This window comes from Euprymna scolopes, chromosome 2 (assembly GCF_053919585.1).
Source record: "Euprymna scolopes isolate OS-2025 chromosome 2, ASM5391958v1, whole genome shotgun sequence".
NCBI lineage: Eukaryota > Metazoa > Mollusca > Cephalopoda > Sepiida > Sepiolidae > Euprymna > Euprymna scolopes.
Window position 1 is genome coordinate 139,877,395 of NC_136483.1, and position 23,970 is coordinate 139,901,364.

Consider the following 23,970-nt stretch of genomic DNA (forward strand, 5'->3'; position numbering starts at 1 on the left):
GTGCTAGAGGTAAACGTTTCATCTGGGCTGACGTTACCCGCCTGATAGTCAAGGACCCGAACCTTGGATTAACCACTAAGGAGGCTGTCTTATCAGCAGATGCAAAGTACTGGGGCTGCTGCATTGCCATTTGGTGAATGGATTCTAGACCATGCAGTAGTTTCTGGTGGGGCCTCTCGATGCCATACTAGTGGGTAATTGTTACGGCTTTACCTTATCATGTGCTACAAAAAAAATAAAATCCTGTCTTTTTCTCTCTTACTTTCCCTCTCTGTCCTGCTCTAACCAAATCTATCGACCTGTTCCACAAATCTCAAAACCTCAACATGAAATATCTCCAGAGAAAAAACATGTAGACCCCTACTATCATGTCTCATTCTCCAACATCAGGGGTCTACGTTCCAACCTTCCAGAGGATTAAACCCAATTACAGGAGATGAAACCTTCCTAAGCAAAACTGGCATAGGGCCGATCACTTCCCTAGATGAGTTCATAATTAAAGGATACTCTAACTTAACATCTAAATCTGACCCTCAAGATTGCCATGGGCATTAAAGATGGCTTTCTGTGTGGTAGAGATATCTCCAGAGAAGACCCTAATTTACCTTATATGTGCCTCCGAGTTGCACTTGCTTACACCACCACATTTATATTTGCCCTCTATCGCCCCCACAACAGCGGAGTTACTATCTTTAAGAGTATATCTGAGAAAATTGACTATATCCTGCCTACTCATTCTTTGGCTAACATTCACATTTAAGGTGACTTCAATGTCCACAATGTGGAATAGCCGACCCACTCAAATAAGACAGATGATGAATGGATGTTCTGTCATGATTACGCCATTGCCTATGACCTCACTCAGATTGTTCACAGAACCCACCCGTGTGCCCAATACTACTGGTCAGTATGCAAGCCTTCTAGACCTTTTTCTCGCAACTTCCCCTGAGTTATATTCATGTTCCGTCCTATCTCCTCTGGGATCTTCCGACCACCCAGTCGTATCAGTCAAGATAAAAATGAAATGTAATAAGTCTTCAGACGTACCTCTCTATCGTACTGTATATCGATACTCTATGGCTGACTGGGATAGCTTCCATACATTTATATCTGATCTACCTCTGCATTCCATGTTTAAAAAGGATGTGTCCTCTATAGTATCAGACCTGACCGAATGGTTAATTGTAGGCATAGACCGTTTCATACTTTGAAAAAATTCCAACAAAAACCTAACGGCCAGCCATGGTTCTCTCCAGAATGTACTGCTGCCATCGTGCACAGAAATCACTTTTTCCATAGCTACCAACGTAATAGATGTACTAAGACTAAAGCTGCTTTCAGGACTGCCAGCAACCACTGTAAAAGAGTAATAAAAAATGCAAGAGAGCTATATGCTCAGTCTGTTAAATCCAAAGTAGTTGAGTAGCGGCTTGCTTTCCACCAGTTTTGGCAAATAGCAAACAGGATACTGAATAGAAGCATGCGTTCTATCCCAACCATCATCAATGGATCTGAGGTCATCTCGTCAGCATCAGACAAGGCCAAACTATTTGCCAAGAACTTTGCAGCTAATTCTACCCTATGCAACGATGGCCACCAACTCCCCATATTTCTTCCTATAACAGACAACACACTATGCAACATACAAATATGTGTGCGTGAGGTCGCCAAGCTAATCAAGAAACTTGATTCCAGTAAAGGAACTAGTCCTAACGGTATTCCAATTATAGTGTTGAAAAAGCTTCAACCAGAACTTGCCCCCATACTTACAAAGCTGTTTAATTGTTGCCTTAAGGAGAAGTGCTTCGCAACACCCTGGAAAACCTCATCAGTATTCCCTGTATTTAAGAATTCAGGTGATAAGTCATCTCCCTCTCAGTACAGACCAATAAGTCTCCTGTGTGTCATGAGTAAGTTGCTAGAATCTGTGTTAAATACAGAAGTAGTCAACCACCTCAGCAGAAATAACCTTCTTAGTGACATGCAATATGGTTTCCGTTCTGCCAGATCTACAGCAGATGTGCTAACGGTTATATCTCATAAGATTAGTGAATCTCTCAACAACGGCTTCCTTTCTAGGGAATTGCTCTTGGGCAGAAATCAGAGGCTCACAGTATTAATGCTGGAGTCCCTCAGGGGTCCATCCTGGGCCCAACTCTCTTCTTGATCTACATCAATAATCTCCCAAAACACATACTTAAATCATTCGTTGACATCTATGCTGATGACACGACCATCTATGGCAACACATCAAAGGCCGTAAATGACAAAGTTCTCTCTGATTCTCTCTCCTCTGATCTTGAGCGCCTGATACAGTGGGGAAAGGGGTGGTTGGTTATTTTTAATGCATCTAAAACCAAGCTCCTATCTTTACATCATCAACGCTCTGATCCCCATCTGGCATCAATTGAAATAGATGGTTCTCGTCTTGGATAGGCTCCATGTTTTGACAAGCTTCTGGGATTGACCTTTACTCCTGATCTGAAATGGAACACGTACATCAAGTCTGTTGCCAAGGTCACTGGAAAAATGGTAGGATCCTTCTACCACTCCAGAAGATATCTCACTGCTGATGCAATTCTCTATCTATATAAAAGCCAAGTAAGTCCAAGGATGGAGTACTGCTGCCACATCTGGGCAGGAGCTGCTAAAAACAGCCTATCCTGCCTTGACAGAGTACAAAATAGACTTTGTGGCTTAGTGGGGGATGCCCTTTTCTCTTCTCTGCAACCTCTCTTCCACAGAAGAGACGTTGTGAGCCTGTCTTTGTTTTATCGTTATTTCCATGGCAAGTGCTCATCTAAGCTCCAATCTCTGGCCTCCCTCACCAATCTTTCATGAAAAACACCCGTCTAGCTAAAACCGCTGTCAATAATTTTCCCCATTCTTTATCTGTGCCTAAATCGAAACGTAGATTCCATGAACAAAGCTTCTTTCTCAGACGTGCACGCCTGTGGAACTCTCTCTCGTTTGCCTGGTTCCCATCTGACTACAATTTGGATGTCTTCAAGTCCAACATAAACAAATTCCTGACAAACCGCCCCCTTAAGTAAGACACTTTATCAAATCTCCATAACTAACGATTACTATGATATTATCCCATTTATTACTGTACACACAATAACCCATATCCCCGAGTGGCTTCCGGGCCTTGATAAGTGGTGAGTACTATGTAAAAAAAAAAAAAAAAAAATGCTGTTTTGTCATAGCCCTAGTGATTACATTTTTTTTTTTTTCAAAATTTAGCCTTTTGTGGTCAGACGATCTTTATTTTTAAAAAGGAAGGAAGTGGAAGATGTACAAACATGAGTCAACATATTTTATAAATTAGCAGGTGGACTTTCGTATTGAATATATAAAAATAAATATAAAAGTTAGTGCACCAATACAATGAGATTAGGTAGCATGACTAATGCACAAAGTCGTACTCTGTTCCTCAAACAGTGCAAGATTATTGCTGGCTTATCAACACAATGTCGCTATTGTTGTTTCGTCACAGAAAGAATAAACAAAACGAATACGTTTTTAGGAGTTACTTGTTTAACTATTGCGTGCATAACACCTCAAGGACTGACCGGGGAGTATCGCTTCAGAAATACAAATCATTAACCTAAAACTCTCCAAAACAGAGAAAAGATTGCAACGTAATCAAAATATTTAAATACTAGCTGTCCCTATCTGACGTTACCCAGGAGTTTTTAATTTTCGTTTTTTTTTTTAAAGTAAAATTTTGAAAGTATTGTTTGATAAGCTGATCCACCTATTTTAGGAATAATGGACTTACCCAGAGACAATATCGATGCTTCTGTTCTGTCTCAAGAGACAATGGATACACCCTGTAAGGGTAGTTGTGCATGTAATTGGGATGCAAGGGTTGCGCAATCACCAACCACACCTCTCTTGAATAGGCACTGCTTGAGTCCAGTGACAAGGAGAGGTCCAGGACGACTAGAAACAATGCAGAAATAAGCGGAGAGCACATACAACGCCTAGAATTTCAAAATGGTCACCCATTTTAGTATTGACTAGACTCAACGTTGCTTAACTTCCGTGATCTAACCAAAACCAGTGTGTCAATATGATTATGTCACATATCCCGAGACAATAAATATAGTTATTAATTTGGTGGCGGGTTGCGCTTGTAATTGCTTGCCAGTCAAGGTTCAGACATTAACAATCAGTCCATCAGAAACTGGGTCATTTCAGTGGTCTTTTATCTGGCGAGCTAAGGCATTTGGTTTGGGTAGTCCTAGAAGGTCCACACTCCCAGGCCCTGCTTTTTGTCTTTTGGGTAAAGTAGGTCTATTGCTTACTGCCTGGAGCACCCTGACCAGGAAATGCCAGCAGGGGCTGCTCAGGTAATTTTTAATAGGCTAGAGTACCCTTCCTTTAGGAGGACTTGCTTTACTTTCCATACCTTCCGATCTTGTGTTGTATCTTCCTGTGATGGAAAAGAAGTAAATACAGGTACCGATTTGTGGTAGAATCACGACGTATACTTCTGTAACATACTTTTGCTAATACACTTTTTGTTAATATACTTATATAACTGTTTGTCTTGATTATTATTTCCAATCATTTTCAATTAATTTCAATTATTTTCAATTAATTTCAATTATTTTCAATTATTTTCAATTAATTTCAATTAATTCCAATTATTTTCAATTATTTTCAATTAATTTCAATTAATTTCAATTAATTCCAATTAATTTCAAATTACCTTTATAACTGTTTGTCTTGATTATTATCAGCCCTCCAAGGATATCTTTCAACAGAAAGATAAATTTAAATGTTTCCAAATTCTTTTCAAATTTCCAAGTAGTACATTCTTTTGTCTCAATTATAAAGCAAAGATTAAAATAACTGACTTACCAAAATGCATTCTGGAAGATTGAATTTTGAATTATTTTATTTTATTTAAGACTAGCGGGGCTACTTGGCGTTGCTCGGGACCGTATAAACAATGAGAAAATTGAATTTGATTTTGAATATATTTGTTATTCTTAAAAGAGAGGAATTTTAATGTCTATGTATCATTTACTATTTTGAGCAAAAGAGTATTTTACCTACCTAGGACGGGTATTACATGTATGAAATAATTGTATCTTACCTAGGGTAGGTAATTTACAGCATGTATGTGAAATAATTTTACCTTTGCAAGGACGGGTAATATACAACACATACTTAAAATAATTTTACCTACACTAAGACGGGTAATTTAAATACATATATGAAACAATTTCACATACTTTTTATTACCTCAAAACGGACATTACTCTCTCCAACCAAACCCCCAAAAGAAAACGCAAGAGCACGTTTAAAATTAACGTAATCATGCTTCTTTCTACCCACCACTACAACCATCACATCATTCCCGGATGATAACATGAAACATTAAAAAAAATATAGATTACCCCCTAAAGAAACTGGCCTAGTAAACTTTCATAGAAAACCAACTATATATATGTATTAATCTAATTTTGAGATCCTAAACTGCTTAAGCCATATCCGGAATCGACTTCACAAATGAAGTAATTTTGAAATAGAAAATTATTTGAGCCATTTACGGTATACACTTTATATTCTGCCACACTCATTTAATCCAGAGCGATGCTGATTATTAGGTAGCTAGTATATATTTGCCCCTATCTCATTCAATCCCGAGCAATGCCAGGAATTTTGCTAATGATATATATTTGCCATCAATCTCCTTCAATCACGGGCGGTGCCGGGGATATTGCTAGTAAATTTTCTCACCTATCACATTCAATCTTGAGCAACGCCGGGTAATGTGCTAGTGTATATGTGCAGCTATCTAATACAACCCTAGGTGGCACCAAGTATTTGTTTATTCAAGATTGGTACCTATCTCATTCAATCCAGGCGATGCCAGGTATTCTGTTAGTATTTATTTGCACCTGTCTGGTATTCTGCTCGTATACATTTCGACCTCTCTCATTCAATGCCGGGCGATGCTGGGTATTTTGCTAGTATATATTTCCATCTATCTAACTCAATCCTGAACGACGCCGGGTATTTAGCTAGTATATATTTCCATCTATCTAATTCAATCTCAAGCGACGCTGGGTATTTAGCTAGTATAAATTTCTATCTATCTAATTGAATCCCTAGCGACACCGAGTATTTTGCGAGTATATAATCTCATCTATTTAATTCCATCACGGGCAATGCCGAGTATTCTGCTAGTATATATCTCCATTAATCTTATTAAATCCTGGGCGACAAAGTATTCCGTTAGTATATATTTCAACCAATCTCATTCAATCCTGGGCAACGGCAGGTATTCTATCTCATTCAATCGCAGGCGACGTTGTGTATTCTGTTACCATACATTTGCATGTCTCGCATTCAATTCTGGGCGACTCTAGGTATTCTGCTAGTATATATTTGAACATATCTCATTCAATCCCGGGTGGCATGGGGTGTCCTGCTAGTATATAATTGCACCTATCTCATTCAATACCAGCTGATGCCGGGTATTCTGCTAGTATATATTTCACTGATCACATTTTATTCTAGGCGATGCCGGGTATTCTGCTAGCATATATTTCTACCTATCTCATTCAACCCCAGGTGACACGTGGTACTTTGCTAGTATATATTTCCATCCATCTCATTACATCCCAGGCAACGCCGGGTATCCTGCTAGTATATATTTCCACCTATCTCATTTAATCCAGGGTGATGCAAGGTATTCCACTATCTTCTCACCTATTTCATTCCATCCTGGGCAATGCCGGGTACTCTGCTAGTATATATTCCCACCTCTCTCTCATTAAGTCCCGGCCGACACAGCGTATTCTGCTAGTATATATTTTAGTCTAGTATATATTTTAGTCAATCTCATTCAAACCCGGGCAACGGCAGGTATTCTGCTAGTACAGATTTGCATCTATCTCATTCGATCCCAGGTAACATCATGTATTCTGCTAGCATACATTTGCATGCCTCTCATTCAATCAAGTGTGACTCCGAGTATTCTGCTAGTATATATTTGAACATATCTTGTTCAATCCCGGGTTGTGCCGGGTATCCTGCTAGTGTATAATTGCAACACATTCAATCCCAGCTGATTCCGGGTACTCTGCTAGTATATATTTCTGCCTATCACATTCTAGCCAGGCGATGCCGGGTATTCTGCTAGTATATATCTCCACCATTCTCATTTAATACTGAACCATGCCTGGTATTCTACTAGTATACATTTCCATTAATCTCATTCAATCCCAAGCAACGCTGGGTATTCTGCTAGTATATATTTCCATCAATCTCATAAATTCCCAGGCTAAGCTGGGTATTCTGCTAGTATATATTTCCACCTCATTCATTTAATCTCGGGCGACATCGGGTACTTTGCTGGTATATTTTGTAACATATCACATTATATCCAGGGTTACACAAGGAATTCTGCTAGTATATATCTCCATCAATCTAATTCAATCCCAAGCTAAATATTGCTTAACTTTGGTAATCTACATAAATCATTTAGTAATCCCAAGTCGTCATCCACCCGATAATGATCAATCTCATGGTTGCTTAACTTTTGTGATCTACATAAAGCGTTTGATATTCCTAAGTAGTCACCCATCTGATAAAAACCAAGCTTATTGTTTCTTAACTTTCGTGATCTGCATAAAGCATTTGGTAATCCCAAGTAGTCACCCATCTGATAATGACCAGGCTACATGTTGCTTAACTTTGGTGATCTACAAAATCATTTAGCAATTCCCGGTAGTAACCCATCTGATAATGACCAAGTTCATTGTTGCTTAACTTTAGTAATATACATAAAGCTTTTGGTATTCTCAAGTAGTCACTCATCTGATAATGACCAAGATCAATGTTGCTTAACTTTAGTGATCTATATCAAGTATTTGATATTCTCAAGTAGTCAACCATATTATAATGAACAAGTCAATATTGCTTAACTTTGGTGATCAACATAAAGCATTTGTATTCCCAATTAGTAACCAATATGATAATGGCAAAGCTCATGGTTGCTTAACTTTAGTAATCTACATAAAGAATTTTGTATTCTAAAGTAGTTTTCCCATCAATCAATGACCCAGCTCATTGTTGCTTAACTTTGATGATCTTCATAAAGCATTTGGTATTCCCAACTAGTCACCATCTGATAATGACCAGGATACATGTTGCTTAACTTTAGTGATCTACATAAAGCATTTGGAAATCTCAAATAGTAACCCATCTGATAATGACCAAGCTCATTGTTGCTTAACTTTCATGATCTACATAAAGCATTTTTTATTCACGAGTAGTCACCCATCTGATAATGACCAAGCTCATTGGTGCTTAAATTTGGTGATCTACATAAAGCATTTGGTATTCCCAAGTAGGTACCCATCTGATAATGACCTGACTCCATGTTGCTTAACTTTGGTAATCTATATAAATCATTTGATAATCCATAGTAGTCACTCATCTGATAATGACAGAACGCAATGGTGCTTAACTTTGCTGATCTACATAAAGCATTTTGTATTCTTAAGTAGTCATCCATCTGATAATGACCAGGCTGCATGTTTCCTAACTTTGGCGATCTACATATAGCATTTGGTAATCCAAATTAGTCACCCATCTGAAAATAACCAACATAATTGTTGCTTAACTTTGGTAATCTACATGAATCACTTGGTATTCCCAAGTAGCCAACCATCAGATAATGACCAAACAATGTTGCTTAACTTTGGGTATCTACATAAATCATTTGGATTTCTCAAGTAGTCACCCATCTGATAATGACCAAACAATGTTCTTAACTTAGGTGATCTATATAAATCATTTGGTATTCCCAAGTATTCTTCCATTTGAGAATGACCGAGACAATATGTTTAACTTTAGTGATCTATATAAAGCATTTGGTGTTCCCATGTAGTTACCCATCTGATAATGATCAGGCACCATGTTGCTTAACTTTGGTGATCTACATAAAGCATTTGGTGTCAACAAGTAGTTTACCATCTGATAATGACCGGGCCACATGTTGCTTAACTTTGGTGATCTACATGAAGCATTTGGTGTTCCCATCTAATAATGATCAAGCTGATTGTTGCTTAACTTTGGTGATCTGTATAAAGCATTCTGTATTCCCAAGTAATCACCGATCTAATAATGACACAGCTAATTGTCGCTTAACTTTGGTGATTCACATAAAGCATTCTGTATTCCCAAGTAGTCACCCATCTGATAATGACCAAGCTGATTGTTACCTAACTTTGGTGATCTACAAAAATCATTTTGTATACCCAAGTAGTCACCAATCTAATAATGAACAAGCTAATTGTTGCTTTAGTTTGGTAAGCTACATAAGCATTTTGTATTCCCAGGTAGTCACCCATTTGAGAATGACCAAGACAATTTTGCTGAACTTTGGTGGGCTACATTAAGAATTTTGTATTCCCAAATAGTTACCCATCCTAAATTAACCAAGCTAATTGTGGCTAAACTTTGGTGATCTATATAAGCATTTGGTAATCCCAAGCAGTTTTTCATCTGACAATAATCAGGCCCATTGTTACTTAACTTTCGTTATATACATAATGCATTATGTATTCCTTACTAGTCACCCATCAAATAATGACCAAGCTCATTGTTGCTTAACTTGGGTGATCTACAAAAAGTGTGTTATATTCCCAAGTAGGTACTCATCTAAAAATCACCAAGCTGATTGTTGCTTACCTTTGGTGATCTATATAAAGCATTTTGTATTCCCTAGCAGTTACTCATCTAATAATGACCAAGCTCATTGTTGCTTTACTTTGGTTATCTTCACAAGGTACCCATCTTATAAGTACCACGCTCATTGTTGCTTAACTTTTGTGATTTACATGAAGCATTTTGTATTCTCAAATAGTCACGCATCTGATAATGACCAAGCTCATTATTGCTTAACTTTGGTAAGCAACATAAAGCATTTTCTATTCCTAAGTAGTCACCCATCTGATAATGATCTACATAAAGCATTTGTTGGTCAAAAGTAGTTGCCCATCTGATAATGACCAGGACCCATGTTGCTTAATCTACATTAAGCATTTGGTGTTCCAAAGTAGTTACCCATCTAATAATGACCAAGCTAATTGATGCATAAATTTGGTGATCATCATAAAGCATTCTGTATTCCCAAGTAGTCAGCCATTTAATAATGACCAAGCTCATTGTTGCTTAACTTTGGTGATCTACAAAAAGCATTCTGTATTTCCAAATAGTCACATATCTAATAATGGCCAAACTCATTGTTGCTTAACTCTGATAATCACCGAGCCCATTGTTGCTTGATTTTTGTTATGTACATAAAGCATTACGTATTCCTAATTAGTCACCAATCTCATAATGATCACGCTCATTATTCTTAAATTTTGAGATCTACATAAAGCATTTTGTATTCCCAAGTAGTCATCTATCTTATAATGACCATGGCCATTGTTGCTTAACTTTGGTAAGCTACAAAAAGCATTTTGTATTCCCAAGTAGTCACCCATTTGAGATCGACTAAGACAATGTTGCTTAACTTTGGTGATGTATATAAAGCGTTATTCATTCCCAAGTAGTCACCCATCTGATAATGACCAAGCTCATTGTTGCTTATAATCTCATGATCTAAATAAAGAATTTGGTGTTTCCAAATAGTTACCCATCTGATAATGATCAGGCTTTATGCTGCTTAACTATGGGGATATACACCAAGCATTTGGTGTTCCCAAGCAGTTACCCATCTAATATTGACTAGGCTAATTGTTGCTTAACTTTGGTGATCCACTTAAAGCATTCTGTATTCCTAAGTAGTTAGCCATTTAATAATGACCAAGCTAATTGTTGCTTAACTTTGGTGATCTACATGAAGCATTCTGTATTTGCAAGTAGTCACCCATCTAATAATGACCCAGTTCATTGTTGCTTAACTGTGGTGATCTATATAAAGCTGTTCCTATTCCCATGTAGTCACCAATCTAATAATGACGAATCTCATTTTGCTTAACTTTGGTGATCTACATAAAGCATTTTGTATTCTCAAGTAATCACCCATCTTATAATGACAAAGCTCATTGTTGCTTAGCTTTGGTAAGCTACATAAACCATATAATGACCAAGACAATGTTGCTTATCTTTTGTGGTCTATATAAAGCATTTTTTATTCCCAAGTAGTCACTCATTTGAGAATGACCAGGACAATTTTGCTTAACTTTGTTGGGCTGTATAAAGCATTTGGTATTCCCAAGTAGTCACCCATCTTATAATGACCAAGCTCATTATTGCTTAACTTTGGTGATCTACATAAGGCATTCCGTATTGCCAAGTAGTTACGCATCTGATAATGACTAAGACAGCGTTGCTTAACTTTGTTGATTTACATAAAGAATTTTGTATTCCCAAGTAGTCACACATCTGAGAATGACCAAGCTAATTGTTGCTTAACTTTAGTGATCTACATAAAGCATTCTGTTTACCAAGTAGTCACCCATCACATAATGACCCAGCTCATTGTTGCTTAACTTTGGTGATCTGCAGAAAGTATGTTGTATTCCAGAGTAGTTAGCCATCTGTTAACTCGTAAGCGGCTTCTGCCATTTCCCGGACTAATTAATATCTCCCCACTTCACTATCAAAAATATAACTGAAATATAGTAATGTCATCCAATCCCAGGTAACACGGGGTATTCTTCATACAATCCTGGGCAACTCTGGGTATTTTGCTAGTACATATATCCACCTATCTCATCCAATCCCAGGCAATGCCGAGTATTCTGCTAGTATATATATCAACCTATCTTATCCAATCCCGGGCAGAGCCAGTTATTTTGCCAGTACATATATCCACCCATCTCATACAATCCCAGACAACGCCAGGTATTCTGCTAGGACAAATATCAACCTATCTTATCCAATCCCAGGTATTCTGCTAGGAAACATTCCACCTATCTCATCTAATACCGTGCAATGTTGGGTATTTTGCTAGTACACATATCCACTAATCTCATACAATTTCGGGCGATGCCGGGTACTCTGCTAGTACTTCGTCCACCTATGTCATCCAATCCTGGGTGACGCTGGGTATTCTGCTAATACATATATCCCCCTATCTTATTCAATCCCAGGCGACGCCGGGTATTCTGCTAAGAAACATTTCACCTATTTCATCCAATCCCGGGCAACGCCGGGTATTCTGCTAGTACATATATCCACCTGTCTCATCCAATCCTAGGCGACAGTGGGTATTGTGCTAGTACATATATCCACCTCTCCCTCATCTAATCCCGGCCAACACCGGGTATTCCGCTAGTACATATATCCACCTCTCTCATCCAATCCTGGGCAACACCGGGTATTCTGCTAGTACATATTACTTCAACATGAATTCCTTAGTGTAGTATCAGTTGCAGCATTCGATGGACTTTAATCCCCCTCCTCCTTACCTCAGGATTACTTGATATATTTACATGATTTCTGAAACGTTACAAATAAGCTCCCTGCGTGCACTGATTCCTTACCTACTTTTTGGAATCAGCAGTTCGTCGATGTGATTTTTGGAATATGACATCTTGTCTCGATTTAGTACACGATTTTTTTTTTTTTTTTTTTACAGGGAGTTCACCACTTATCAAGGCCCAATGGCCACTTAGGGATAAGGGTTATTGTGTGTACAGTAATCAAAGGAATAGTGTAGCAATAGTATTGGAGAATTGGTAAGGTGTCATTACTTAGGGGGGAAGCGGTTCATCAGGAATTTGTTTGTGTTGGACTTGAAGACATCCAGGTTGAAGTCGGAACAGAGTTCCACAGGCGTGCAGTTCTAAGAAAGAAGCTTTGTTCATGGTATCTACGTTTTGATTTAGGCACAGATAGGGAGTGGGGAAAATTATTGACGGTGGTTTCAGCTAGTCGGGTGTTTTTTGAGAAAGATTGGCGAGGGGGGACCAGAGAATGGAGCTCAGACGAGCACCTGCCATGGAAATAACGATAGAACAATGACAGGCTCGCTACGTCTCTTCTGTGGGAAAGAGGTTGCAGGGTAGAGAAAAGGGCATCCCCCACCAAGCCACGGAGTCTATTTTGTACTCTGTCAAGGCAGGATAGGCTGTTTTTTGCAGACCCCGCCCAGATGTGGCAGCAGTACTCCATCTTTGGACGTACTTGCCTCTTATATAGATAGAGAATTGCATCATTAGTGAGATATTTTCTGGAGCAGTAGAAGGATCCCACCATTTTCCCAGCGACCTTGGCCACAGACTTGATGTATGTGTTCCATTTAAGATCAGGTGTAAAGGTCAAACCCAAGAGCTTATCAAATCCTGGGGCCTCCCTTAGACGAGAGCCATCCATTTCAATTGATGCCAGATGGGGATCAGAGCGTTTATGATGTAGAGATAGGAGCTTGGTCTTAGATGCATTAAAGGTAACCAGCCACCTCTTTCCCGACTGTACCACGCGCTCAAGATCAGAGGAGAGAGAATCAGAGAGAACATCATTTACGGCCTTTGATGTGTTGCCATAGATGGTAGTGTCATCAGCAAAAATGTCAACAAATGATTTAAGTATGTGTTTTGGGAGATCATTGATGTAGATTAGGAAGAGAGTTGGGCCCAGGATGGACCCCTGAGGGACTCCAGCATTAATACTGTGAGCCTCTGATTTCTGCCCAAGAGCAATTCCCTAGAAATTCCAGCATTAATATTGTGGGCCTTTGATTTCGGCCCATCAACCACTACTCTTATGAGCCTATCTGAGAGAAATGACTTAATGATAGAGAAAACATTTCCAGTTATACCGTAGCTGGAAATCTTGTGTAGTAGGCCTTTATGCCAAACCTTATCAAAGGCTTTGATATGTCGAGAGCAATTGCCCTAGAAATGAAGCCTTTGTCGAGAGATTCGCTAATCCTATGAGATATAACCGTTAGCACATCTGCTGTAGATCTAGCAGAGTGGAAACCATATTGCGTGTCACTGAAGGTTATTTCTGCTGAGGTGGTTGACTACTTCTCTATTTATTGTGGATTCCTGCAACTTACTCATGACACACAGGAGACTTATTGGTCTGTACTGAGAGGGAGATGGCTTATCACTTGAATTCTTTAATACAGGGCATACTGATGAGGTTTTCCAGGGTGTTGGAAAGCACTTCTCCTTAAGGCAACGCTTAAGCAGTTTGGGAAGTATGGGGGCAAGTTCTGGTTGTAATTTTTTTAACACTATAATCGGAATACCGTCGTGACCAGTTGCTTTACTGGAGTCAAGGTTCTTGATTAGCTTGGCGACCTCACACACAGATATTTGTATGTTACATAGCGTGTTGTATGTTATAGGAGGGAATATGAGGAGTTGATGGCCTTTGTCACACAGGGTAGAATTTGCTGCAAAGTTTTTGGCAAATAGTTTGGCCTTGTCGGATGCTGTCGAGATGACCCCTGGTCCATTGATAATGGTTGGGATAGAGCGCACGTTTCTGTTCAAGATCCTATTTGCTATTTGCCAGAACTGGTGGGAACCAAGCCGCCGCTCAGCTACTTTGTACTTAATGGATTGCGCATATAGTTCTCTTGCATTTTTTATTACTCTTTTACAGTGGTTGCTGGCGGTTCTGAAAGCAGCTTTAGTTTCAGTGCATCTATTACGTTGATAGCTATGGAAAAAGTGATTTCTGTGTGCGATGGCAGCAGCACATTCTGGGGAGAACCATGGCTGGCTGTTAGGTTTTTGTTGGAATTTTTTTGGATGGTATGAATTGGCCTATGCCTAGGACACATCCTTTTTAAACATGGAATGAGAGGGAGATCAGATATGAATGTACGGAAGCTATCCCAGTCCGCCATAGAGTATCGGTATACAGTACGGTGGAGAGGTACGTCTGTAGATTTACTACATTTCATTTTTATCTTAACTGATACGATGCAGTGGTCAGAGGATCTCAGAGGAGATAGAACGGAACATGAGCAAAGCTCAGGGGAAGTGGATAGAAAAAGGTCTAGGAGGCTTGCGAACTGACCGGTACTATCGGGCACACGAGTGGGCTCGCGGACAATCTGAGTGAGGTCATAGGCAATGGCAAAATCATGACAGAACCTCCCCTCCTCATCAGTCTTATTTGAGTGGGTCAGCCATTCCACATTATGGACATTGAAGTCACTGCAAATGTGAATGTTAGCCGAGGGATGAGCAGACAGGATGTGGTCAATTTTTTCCGATATACTCTTAAAGACAGTATCTCCACTGTTGTGGGGGTGATAGAGGGCAAATATAAATGCGGTGGTGTAAGCAAGTGCAACCCGGAAGCACATATAAGGTAGATTAGGGTCTTCTCTAGAGATATCCCTGCCACATGGGAAGCCATCTTTAATGTAGGCACATATTCCATGCCCGTGGCGATCTTGGGGGGTCGGATTTAGATGTTAGGTTAGAGTATCCTTTAATTATGAACTCATCTAGGGAGGTGGTCGGCCCTATTCCAGTTTCGCTTAGAAAGAATATGTCAGGTTTCGTTTCCTGTAATTGGGTTTCAACCTCTGTAAGGTTAGAATGTAGACCCCTGATATTGGAGAAGAAGATATGGTAGTAGGGGTCTACGTAGGAGGATGGGGTTCTAGGTTTATTCGTGTTTTCTTTTTTGAAATATTTCATGTTGAGGATTTTGGGGTTTGTGGAACAGGTCAGCATACTTGGTTAGAGCAGGACAGAGAGGGAAAGTAAGAGAGGAAAGACAGGAAAATTTTTTTTTTGTAGCACATGATAAGGTAAAGCCGTAACAATTACCCACTAGTATGGCATCGAGAGACCCCACCAGAGACTACTGCATGGTCCAGAATCCATTCACCAAATGACAATACAGCAGCCCCAGTACTTTGCACTTGCTGATAGGACAGCCTCCTTAGTGGTTATTACAAGGTTCGGGTCCCTGACTATCAGGCGGTTAATGTCAGCCCAGATGAAAACGTTTACCTCCAGCACCCTTACTAGTGACATGGCCGAAAGGATAGACAGAGACAGAAAATTTCCGACATCTCAGACTACTGTTCACGAAGTACTACCAACCTGGGAAGCAGCTTTTTCTTCACCCTTTGTCAGAAACATCACTCATTTGAAATGAGGACTGAGGGACAAAAAAGGAGAAGCGAGAGTTACTGGAGCTGCCGATAACACATCCATTGCATTATCTACTCTCCATTAAAAAAAAAAGAAAAACGGTAAGAGGGACTTATTTATATCTACTTAGCATAAGTCCTTTGCCCACTACCAGTTTAGAATAGAATTTGAAGATAGTCTCCCCTCCCATATTAATCCGTGGAAGTGTTTTATTTTTTTATTTTTTTAATTAATAGTTTAGGATAATACCAGACGTATTTAACAAAAAAAGTTTAAAACACGAGTAAAAAGACATGATAGGTAATGTTAAGGAGTTTCAAGTTTTAGTAAGACTGCAATAAGAGAACAAAGATAAATAAATAAATTATATATAATACACAAAAATTGGCAAAATTAAGACAGGATACATTTCAACAGTTATGGATAAAGTTTTTAACTTAGCTCTGAATGCACCGACTCTTTCTTCCGAGGTCATCTCGAAAACTGACTAGTAGCTAAATATAAATATATAATATCTTTTTTAATAGAAGATAATGTTCGGTAGGAAATTACGCTATATAAGACGGTTACTTGGTCTTTTGGCGAAGAACAAAGTGTAGTATCTGTTCTTAGAATTCCAGCTATTACATCTTTCGACCCACTTTCCCTAAACAGAATTAGATCCTATTGGTACTAATACTAAAAAGAAAATGGCTGTTTGTTTTTGTTTTGTAAACATAGGGATCGTTACTCTCATCGCTAAATATTTTTAAGCATAAAATTTTTTTATTGATCATTTTTGCTTGTCATTTTTCGTTATACTCTCATATTTTAATATTTTTAATCCGATAATAACGTTGGTGCCATTTTCATAACGTGTAAGTTAATATTTTAATTTGTATGATACTCACATTTTTACCAATAAAGAGTCTCGTGTTATATACATTGTATTGTATACAAACATCGATATTAAAGCGTGCTGACCTCACATCACGTTACATGACTCAGCGTTTTTTCAAATACGTATAAATATACTTAGAATCTATTTTAAATTATAAGAATTACATAGTATTTAACGTTAAAATGTCACTTTTTTGGCTCCCTCTGCAGAAAAGCGGCCAGATGACTAAGTTAAAGTTGACCGTTGGGGCCAAAATTTCGATATTTTTCGTCCGAAAGTTGGAGCTTTAATATGATACCAAATTTGTCAATTTTGTTTGTATTTATCGAAAGTTTTTGGCAGACATACAAACATACATACATACATACATACATACATACACATTTTCGCTTATATATATAAGTTGCTCGGGACTGTATAAACAATGAGAAAATTGTATTTGATTTTGAATATATTTGTTATTCTTAGGAGAGAGGAGTTTTTAATGTCTATGTATCATTTGCTATTTCGAGCAAAAGAATATTTTACCTACCTAGGACGGGTATTACACGTATGAAATAATTGTATCTTACCTAGGGTAGGTAATTTACAGCATCTATATGAAATAATTTTATCTTTGCAAGGACGGGTAATATACAACACCTATTTGTTGTGTCTGCACAAATAATTAACAAGAACACGGAAAGTAAAGGTATAACAATAATATATTAGGAAGAAAAGTTATATACATATTTACATGTCTTCAGATATACTTCAGTTGGAGATATTCCGGCAGGTGGCGTGTTGCATGTCTTACTGGAGGCAACATAGGCGTCTTGCTTATTTGGCGGTTGTTGCCGAACTCTCCCGGTATTTGTGATTGATACCTTTATATATATCACTCACCCACCTATGTTAATTAGTGGGCGTCTCCACAACAATATTTAAAATAATTCTACCTACACTAAGACGGGTAAATTACAAAAATATATGAAAGAATTTCACATACTTTTTTTTTTTTTTACCTCAAAACAGACATTACATTCTCCAACCCAACCGCCAAAAGATAACTGAAGAGCACGTTTAAAATTAGCATAATCATGCTGCTTTCTACCAATTACTACAACCATCACATCATTCCAGGATAATTACATAAAAAAATATATATAGAGAGAGATCACCCCCTAAAGAAACTCGAATAGTAAACTTTCATAGAAAACCAACAATATATATATGTATTAATCTAATTTGGAGATCCTAAGCCATATCCGGAATCGACTTCACAAATGAAGTAATTTTGAGATAGAAAATTGTTTTAGCTGTTTCCGGTACAAACTTTATATTCTACCACCCTAATTTTATATTTTATATTGCTAGTAAATTATTACACCTATCTGATTCTCTTATGTATATAGATGATAGCATATTTAATTGAATTTTGAAATCCTTAAAAAATATATAATTTTATTGCGAACTTAAAATCCAAGCACATCAACCATTTTAATCGTTTTTTTAAATTTGAAAATAATTTTGAAGCGTTTAATGTCAAATAAAAGTTTGTTTAATGTTCATTATTAACAAACTACACTATTCAATTTATTTTTATATTCTATTTATATGAGTAAAATTACGTAAAATGCAAAACAAGACAAAAATTGTACTTATGTTGCCGTTCTGAAATAATAACAGTTTTATTTAGAAAGTCATTCTTAAACATGGGGGTGTGATGGTGTAATTATTCGAATTTAGGAAAACTCGTCACAGGAAAACTCGTACCCGGAAAACCCGTACCCGCAAATTTCGTACCCGGAAAACTTGTTCCCGGAAAACTCGTACCTGGAAAACTCCCCCCTTTTTGCTAGGTAGGAAAACTGGATCCTTATCTAATAAATATCACTAGAAAACACATTTTATGACCGTTCTTGAAGAAGATATTGTCTTTAAAAGAGAATACACATCCCATAATGTTTTTAAAAATATTTTTTACTTGTTTACTGTTGTTTAAAAAAAAAAAATTAATTGATTTTTCTAAGTGCTCGTTTTCTACCTAACTTCGAAAGTTTTTAGTGGTTCAACTTATTTTAAAGAGTTTATTTAGTTAAAAAAAAACCCCAAAAAACAAGTAATGTCGAGTGTTACTTTTGAACAAAAAAATGTTCGACATGAGATAATCACGTCTTAGGATCTCGTTAATCGCTCAAAAATAGACATCTTTTAAAAAAATACTGAGGTAGATATAGTTTTAAAACGAGACCCCCCCCCCAAAAAAAATAGAAAATAAATTTGTATGTTTTTAGGTAATGTCCAAGATCACTGCTAAAAAAAAAAAAAAACAAGCTACCGGAAGTGGATACAGTTGTTTATTTAACGAAACCGAAACGTTATGAAGACAAGAAAAACGAAACCATATATTTATAACAAAAAACAAAAAAAAACAAAAAAACAAAACACTTCTTGTATTAACAAATATTTTGTTTAGAAAATTTGGTACTTCACGGGGAACGGTGTTTTTATTTAATGATTGCTCCCTCAAAGCGAACGCGCAAAAGGTTTTCTTTGGTTTATTTAATCACGAAAACTTTTGGAAGATACTATTTGAGGCCAAAAAGGGGAGCAAAAGCATTATTTGAATAGGTATGAAAAAATAATTTAACAAAAAATAATATTTAGTGGAGAAAATAAAAAGAAATAAAACAAAATAAAAATAAAATAAAAACAAGCACGAAATAAAAGTATGGATCAAATTTACCCAAAGAAAAAAACATCAAAAAATTAAATAAATACACGCACGATAAAAAATAAAGTCGAAGAAAGTGAAAGAAAACGCTTTGAGGGAGCAATCATTAAATAAAAAACACCGTTTACGCTGGGTCCACATTCCTCGTGAAGTACCGAACTTTTAACACTTTTTGTGTAGTACACGAAGCAACAAAATGCACGTGTGCAGTATGAGGACGGCGGCCATCTTTTCTTGGCGCATTTCACTAAACTGTCTCCAGATGGCGCTTCTCGGTCCAAAAATATTTAAATTATTAATTTGTTGTTGACTCTTCAAAGTCACTTTAATTTTAAAACATGTTTCATTTAAATTATTTTTTTGTTCGAAAAAAAAAGAAGCTCTTTTACTTTTCAAAAATCTAATGTTGTTTTTAATACAGAATTGTTTTATTAAAATTATATTTTCTTACGCAGACTTTTAAATACATGTTTTTACAATTATATATTGATACATTTTTATCCAATAAATGTTTTTACAATTATATATTGATACATTTTTATACAATAAATGTTTTTACAATTATATATTGATACAATTTTATCCAATAAATGTTTTTACAATTATATATTGATACATTTTTATACAATAAATGTTTTTACAATTATATATTGATACATTTTTATACAATAAATGTTTTTACAATTATATATTGATACATTTTTGTACAATAAATGTTTTTACAATTATATATTGATACATTTTTATCCAATAAATGTTTTTACAATTATATATTGATACATTTTTATACAATAAATGTTTTTAAAATTATATATTGATACATTTTTATACAATAAATGTTTTTACAATTATATATTGATACATCTTTATACAATAAATGTTTTTACAATTATATATTGATACATTTTTATACAATAAATGTTTTTACAATTATATATTGATACATTTTTATACAATAAATGTTTTTACAATTATATATTGATACATTTGTATACAATAAATGTTTTGGTTTTCAAATATTTTTCTGTTTGGAAAAAAAATCTTGTTTGTTACTTATTTGCCTCGTTATTTGGCCAAGAGGAAATTGGAGATATCACCCCCTAACAATAGCCGTCGTCTTCATACTGCACAAGTGCTCCCGAAATGACTTTTAAACGATACCCTCCCCTCCCCATGTTAAGAATGGTTTTCGAAATAATAACGTCATTATTTCAGCGCGGTACCAAAAATACATAAGTACCGTGTTTTCTTGTGCGAAAAATATTGTACCGTGTTTTTTTTTGTTGTTTCGTAATAACACAAGAATTGTTTAAACTAAATTAATTCTTCTAAATAAAATAATTGCTTTCGTTGATAATACGTGTTTTCTTTCTTTTATTTTTGTTTCGTAATAACACAAAAATGTTAAAACTAAAGTATTTTTTTTAAATAAATATATGGTTTTGTTTTATGTGGCTTGATTCCGTGATCATCAAGTTTATTTTTTTTTAAAACAAGAGTTAAAAATAATTAAAAAAAAATATTATGGTATGTGTATTCTCTTTTAAAGACGATATCTTCTTCAAGAATGGTCATAAAATGTATTTTCAATCGATATTTATTCGATAAGGGACCAGTTTGCCTACCTAACAAAAAGGGGAGAGTTTTCCAAGTACGAATTTTCCGGGTACGAGTTTTCCGAATCGAGTTTTCCGGAGGGCGAATTATTCTGTACTTTCACTTTTTTTTTTACATAGGCATCACCACTTATCAAGACCTAGGGGTCACTCGAGGATAAAGGTTAAAGAGTGTACAGTAGTCAATTGGACAATATAGTAATTGTCAGTAATGGAAATTCAGTAAATTTGTTAACTTAAGGGGAACGGCTTACCAAGAACTTGTTTACATTAGACTTCAAGACAACCATATTGTAGTCAGCTGGAAAGCAGGAAAACGGAAGACAGTTCCACAGGCGTGCAGTTCTAAGAAAGAAGCTTTGTTCATGGAATCTACGTTTAGGTTTAGGCCCAGATAAAGAGTGGAGAGAATTATTGATAGTGTTTTCATCTAGACGAGTGTTTCTTGTGAATATTTGGCGAGGTGGGATCATAGATTGAAGTTCAGTCGAGCACTTGCCATAAAAATAAAGATAAAGCAAAGACAAGCTCGCTACATCTCTTCTGTGAGAAAGCGGTTGCAGGGGAAAAAAAGGACATTTCCTATGAGGCTACGAAGTCTATTTTGAACTCTATCAAGGCAGGATAAGTCCTTTCTCGCAGCTCTTGCCCAGATGTGGCAACAGTACTCCATCCTTGGACGAACTTGGCTCTTATATAGATAGAGAATTGCATCAGCAGTGAGATATCTATTGGATCGATAGAAGAATCCCACCATTTTTCCAACGGCTTTGGCAACAGATTTGATGTACGTATTCCATTTCAGATCAGGAGTAAAGGTCAAGCCCAGAAGCTTGTTAAAACATTGCACCACATGCTCCAAATCAGAGGAGTGAGAATAAGAGAGAATTTAGAGATTTGCGGCCCTTGATGTTCTACCATAGATGGTAGTGTCATCCTCATAAATGTCTACGAATGATCTTAGGGTGTGATTTGAAAGATCATTGATGTAGATCAGGAAAAGAGTTGGGCCCAGGATGGACCCCTGAGGGACTCCAGCATTAATGCTGTGGGTCTCTGATTTCAGCCCATCAACGACTACTCTTATGAGCCTATCAGAGAGAAATGATTTAATAATTGAGAAAACATTTCCAGTTATATCGTAGCTGGAAATCTTATGAAGTGGGCCTTTATGCCATACCTTATGGAAGGGCTTTAATATGTCAAGAGCAATTGCCCTAGAAAGGTTGCCTCTGCGGAGAGATTTGCTAATCCTATAACTGCTGCTGTAGATCTAGCAGAACGGAAATCATATTGTGTGTCACTAAGAAGGCTATTTTTGCTGAGATGGTTGATTCCTTCTCTATTTAACACAGATTCCAGTAACTTACTCATGACGTACAGGAGACTTATTGGCCTGTACTGAGAGGGAGATGAACGATCACCTGAATTCTTAAATACAGGGCAAACTGATGAGATTTTCCAGGATGACGGAAAGCAATTCTGCTTAAGACAACGTTTAAACAGTTTTGCTACTATGAGCGCTAGTTCTAGTTGAAGTTTTTGAGTGCTATAATTGGAATACCGTCAGGGCCGGTTGCTTTACTGAAATCAAGGTTTTTGATTAGCTTGGCAACATCACGTACAGATAGTTGTATATCACATAGTATGTTTTCTGATACAGGAGGAAAGATTGGGGGTTGGCGGCCTTGGTTGCAAAGGGTAGAATTAGCTACAAAGTTCTTGGCAAAGAGTTTGGCTTTGTCTGATGCTGACGAGATTACCTCAGGTCCATTAATGATAGTTGGAACACGTTTCTCTTCAGGATTCTGTTTGCTATTTGCCAAAACTGGTGGGAACCAAGCCGCTGCTCAGCTACTATGGACTGAGCATACAAATCTCTTGTGTTCTTTATTAATTTTTTTTTCTTAATGGTTCCAAGCAGTTCTAAAAGCAGCTTTAGTCACAGTACATCTATTACGGTTGAAGCAATGGAAAAAGTGATTTCTGTGCGCAATGGCAACAGCACATTTCGCTGGAACTTTTTCGAGGGTATGAAGCGGTCAATACCTACAATTCACCATTCCGTCAGGTCTGATACTATAGAGGGCACATCTTTTTAAACATGGAACACAGAGGTAGATCTGATATAAATGTACGAAAGTTATCCCAGTCTGCTATAGAGTATCGATATACTGTACGATCGTAAAACTTGAATTTAACTTAAAAATATTATTTAAAAATTAGCCCGGTAACATAAGTGCATAAGCACCGAAAAAAAGCAAACATGAAAGTTAAAAGACGCTCGGCCAACAACATTTGTATGTAAATCGTATATGATGCCATATTATATCCGGTTGCAAATGTTGTTTTCATGTTTGTTTGTTTTTTTTTGTTTTTGTTTTTTTTACTATTGAAGTCACCAACACGACTTATCAAAGCTAAGAGCTACTCGAGGATTAACAGAATGGGTGTTTATTCAGATGACACTTATGGCGCAAATAAAAGTGAAGAAAATATAGAAAAGTTTGCATTGTATGTATGTACGCACTCGTTACAGAAGGAAGATGTAATATTTTCCAAATCATGTAAATCGCTCAAATAACTTTATTCAAAACTAAGAAAATAATTTATGAATTTACTATTGAACTGCATCAAACGTAA

The 23,970-nt window shown here is 36.8% G+C and overlaps 1 protein-coding gene across 1 annotated transcript in view; it reads right to left on the reverse strand.

Moving 5' to 3' along the window:
• Nucleotides 1-23,970, reverse strand: part of LOC145296720 (protein DD3-3-like) — a 230,433-nt gene that overhangs the window by 72,396 nt on the left and 134,067 nt on the right. The window lies entirely within an intron of this gene.